This window comes from Neomonachus schauinslandi, chromosome X, assembly GCF_002201575.2.
Source record: "Neomonachus schauinslandi chromosome X, ASM220157v2, whole genome shotgun sequence".
NCBI classification, from domain to species: domain Eukaryota; kingdom Metazoa; phylum Chordata; class Mammalia; order Carnivora; family Phocidae; genus Neomonachus; species Neomonachus schauinslandi.
The window spans coordinates 89,847,978-89,853,011 of record NC_058419.1 but is presented as its reverse complement, the minus strand read 5'-3'; positions in this window follow the sequence as shown (position 1 = coordinate 89,853,011).

The window sequence follows — 5,034 nt, the reverse complement described above, 5'->3', positions numbered from 1 at the left end:
GAGAAAATACCACTTTAGTGCAGGAAGCATTTGAATTGATTTTGGTGTGCCCACACCTCCTTCAGTAACAAGCCATTCTCTAGAGCGCAGGCTTTCAGGAAAGTCAGCAACAAGTACTTGCTCCCCCAGCAGCTGGTAGTGTTTGGGAGATGGCCTCCCCTGAAGAAAACTGATTGGCCCAAGATCTTGCCTCCTTCCAGGGTGATCTGTATCCAATGACTGACGGACCAGCGCACAGATAGGAAGGCGCAAGCCCCTTGTCCTGACTTGAGACAATGCTGAAGGCTATCCTGGCACCATAGATCCCTGGGGGATTGACGGAACCTCTGGTGGACCTGCAGCACAGCCCAACTTCTTCTTGCTCTAGCTTCCTTCTCCTTCCCTTTCACAGGGAAGAACCCCCCGCCACCACCACCACCAAATGCTCCTAGTAAGTGTCTTGGCATGCTAATCTCCATCTCAAAGTTTGCTTTCCAGAAACCCAGACTGTGACATTAAGCCTCCAGAACATAGGCTGAACTCAGAAGTAGCTGGGAGTGGAACATGAGAAACTACTATCATTGTCATGAGCCTCTTACATAAAAGGCCGGGGGACTGTGTAAAGCAAAATAGGCACAGAGATCGGTGAGCAAAGTGTTCTTTGTTCCTGTGTGCGCTTGGTGAACACCTGCGCTATGCTCACGAGTGGGCTTGAGGCTGCGTGTGTACATTGTTAATGTTTTCCTCTCCACAGTGGAGTGACAGTTGGCTGATAGAGCTGGAGGTAGGAATGGGCATGAATATAGCACTTTGCTGCAGCACTGTCTGTAGCTGTTTGCAAGCAGAGAGACTCCAAAAGCCCGATGGCTAAGTGGATGCTGCGTGTGCTTTTCTGGCTGGTGTGTTTGTCAGTTTCAAGCGCTGCACATGCATTCTGATGTCTTTGGCAGATGGCACTGGGAAATGCCTATCAAACCTCTGGCTTATTTGAGAAGATGAAGGGCTCCTAAATGAAAGCAAGAACCACTTCTAAAAATATTAAAGGGCAAGGGGATGGATGTAGAAGTCTAACACAATAATGCGGGCAGGCACCTACTATGTTAGTAACTGCTTCAAAGCCAGTATCAGAGAGTACCTGAGGCAGGCTGGGCAGAAGGGTTGAGCACGTGTGACAAGGAATAAGAACATGCTGCTGAAAAATTAGAGGCCACCTCTGATTTATTCATCTCTCCATCACTAATGCTTAGCACAGTGTCTGGTATGTAGCTGGTGCTCATTACATGTTTGCAGCAGGAATGACATGGACAAATGCACTGTGGTGATAGGGGAGTGTAAGCATATAAGAGCTGCACGGGAGGAAAAGAACATATAGTTGGGGTGGATTTAGGAAGGCTTCCTGGGTTTTGAGATGGGCATAGGTTGGAGTGAAATATTAGTGAAATATATAGCCTAGGTGGAGGAAGCTGTAGGGGTAAAGGTAGAGAAGCTGGACTTTCAGGGTAGAAAGGGAGAAAGGTCTGTAGGAGGACATGTTCTGAGCTGGTGACCAAGGAAAGAGAAGGGTCTAAAGGTAAGGTGGGACCAGTGAAGAAGGGACCTTGAGGGCTCCATCTGGCTTTGATCTGATGATCAGTGAAAGAACCATCCAGGGCTCTTAAAGAGAGGACACAAAGTGGTATTTTACAAATGTAGGTATCTTTATCTTGCTTTACAGGATTTGTGTTTTCTAGTTGCCATCACTCTCACCACCTTCAGCTTATATTTAATACTCAAATACATATATAAAAAACAAGAGTCAAATTCCCCGTTAAATTTGATGACTTGACCACATGCCTGTACTTCCCCTTCCTCCCAACACCAAAATGATCGAAATGGAATAAAAACCTGTAAACTCATGGCAATTAAGAGAATGATAGAGAGGGCTGGGACCAAGTGAGATAGTTCAAAACATTCTTGGAAGGCGGAAAATACATGCAAGGGCTCGCACTAATGAAGCAGGTGTAAGATGCCATTTAGCTCACAGCATGCATGGAGGGGCTACAGTTAAGGAAGCCACAGCCTGTCCTGCAGAACTACAGATATAATGGAGGGTGATCAGGGGGAGACACTGAAGGTTCATTGGCAGTCTGAATATGCAACAGAAAAGTCACCCATCCATCTTGATTGTAGCACATGTATCATGTCTATCACTCAAGCAAAAAATAGGAGACTTCTCAAAATAAATTGAAGGTCCCCAGATAAACATTTTTTCCATTCTGGCATTTAAGAGCCACACGGTATAATGGCAGAGGTTACAGGTCAACAATATCAAATATGCAGGACTCCCATCCTTTATCCCCTCCCTCAACCTCTAGCGGGCATTTGAGGAAAAACTCCAATATGAAAAAGAGATTTAGATAAACAAATAGAAAAAAAAGCCATTGCAGAGGCGAGAGATAATTGGAGGAAGAAAAGAGAGTTTAAAATCCAGAAGGAGTAAAGTAAATATTGTATTAATGAAACAAGTACTATGAAAAGGGGAAAATCTGAGAACAAGAAAGTATACTTAGAAATTGAAAATATTATTGCTAAAATAAAATATGTGGAAAAGAATTAGAAGATGAGGTAAAGGAAAATCTTTCAAAAAGTTGAATTTAGGGGCGCCTGAGTGGCTCAGAACGTTAGGCATCTGCTATTGGCTCAGGTCATGATCTCAGGATCCTGGGATAGCACCCTGCATCATGCCTGCTTCTCCCTCTCCCTCTGCCTGCCACTCCCCCTGCTTGTACTCTCTCTCTTTCTCTGTCAAATAGATAAATGAAATCTTTTTTAAAAAGTCAAATTTAAGAGACAAAAAGATGGTATGTCTGTCAGGGTTCTACCAGAGAAAGCAAACTTTATATATATATATATACATGAATTGGCTTTTGTGAAGGCATGTCTGAAGTCATGAGGAATGGCAGACCAGAACTCTTAGATAGGAGCTGACGATCCACAGGTAGGATTTCTTCTTCCTCAGGGAAACCCCAGTTCTGCTCTTAAGGCCTTTCAACTGATTACACCTGGCCCACCCACATTGTGGTGGATCTGTTCTTTTACTTAAAGTCAACTGATTATAAATGTTAACCACATCAACAAAATACCTTCACAGCAACACCCAGGTTAGCATTTGATTGAATAACTGAGTGCTGTAGCTTAGCCAAGTTGGTACAAAAAAACTGACTATCACAATGTGAGTGATGAAGCACTGAATTATACTCCAGAAACCAATATTGCACTCAATGTTAACTAAGTAAAATTTAAATTAAAAAATTTAAATCCTAACAAAAAATATTTGACCATCACAGATGGAAACCACAACAACAACAAAAAAAAGAAGAGCCATTCAGGAGGTCCAACATCTGACCGATTAAGAGTTTCAGAAAGAGAAGATGGAGAAAATGAGAGAGGGAAGTTACCAAACCAACAACGTGGAAAGTAAAACCAATTCCCAAACTGCAGATCCGGAGCATGAGTATTCACTATGAAAATGCCTGCTTTGTGTCCAGCATAAGGAATATACAGACAAACAAGCAAACAGAACCCCAATCTAAAGAAATCACCAAGGATAAATTTAAATTCTGAAAAATTTTCAGAGAGTAAAAAAATGACTCCCTGCAAGAGATAAGAATCTTATCAGTATCAGACTTTTCACTGTCAATACCAGATGCCAGAGGATATGGTGCATTGCCTTCTAAGGTACTAGAGATAGTAATTTTCAACATGAAATTTTTCACCCAGTCAGACTCAATCTACCCCCAAATATGACAGTAAAATAAAGACACTTTCAGAAATTTCAGAAAACTTATCTTCCACACATCTTATCTCAGGGTATTCCTTGAGGATGTATTGTGGCAAAGCAAGGGTGTAGCCAAGGAAAGATGTGGGATCCAGGAAATGGTGACACCCCAGGAGAACACGGAAGGGAGATCCCAGGATGACAGCTATGCGTCACACCTCTCACCATGCCCTGGGGACCAACCTTGTCAGATGGTGCAGGAGGATGGAGAACTGAGGGAGGGAGGTTTTCTTAAAATATACACACATACATGTATACACACAACACTACACAACACAGCAAGATACCATGATAGGTTGGAGAGTTTAATCGTTTGTCTGGGAGAGAGATGTCTCAAAGGGGATAGGGAAAGACTATTATTAGTATAATGTAGTTTCTTTTTAAAAGCTCACACATGCTGGGGCAGCTGGGTGGCTCAGTCAGTGAAGTGTGAGACTCTTGATTTCGGCTCAGGTCATGATCTCAGGGCTATAAGATCGAGCCCCGCGTTGGGCTCCACACTCAGAATCTGCTTGAGATTCTCTCTCCCTCTCCATCTCCCCCTCCCCCTGCTCGGGTGCTCTCACTCTCTCTCTCAAATAAATAAATAAATAAAATCTTTTAAAAAGAAAGCTCATACATGCTACACCACAGATGAACCATGAAAATATGCCAAGTGAAAGAAGCAGGTCACCAAGGGCCACATACTGTATGATTTCATTTACATGAAGTGTCCAGAATAGGCAAATCCACAGAGATAAAAAACAGATTAGTGGTTGCCAGGGGCAGAGTTGGGTGTGGTGGGGTGTGTGGGGGGGCATGGGAGTAATGGCCGAGGGGTGCATGTTTGTTTTGGGGGTGAAAAAATGTTCTAAAACTGTGGTGGTAGAGTGACAACTATATGAATTCACTAAAAGCCATTGGATTGTATGCTTTATGTTTTTTTTATTTTATTTTTTTTACTTTTTAAAAAAAAGATTTCATTTATTTATTTATTTATTTATTTATTTTTATTTTTTTATTCTTATGTTAATCCCCATACATTACATCATTAGTTTTAGATGAAGTGTTCCATGATTCATTGTTTGTGCATAACACCCAGTACTCCATGCAGAATGTGCCCTCCTCAATACCCACCACCAGGCTAACCCATCCTCCCACCCCCCTCCCCTCTAGAACCCTCAGTTTGTTTTTCAGAGTCCATCGTCTCTCATGGTTCGTCTACCCCTCCGATTTCCCCCGCTTCATTCTTCCCCTCC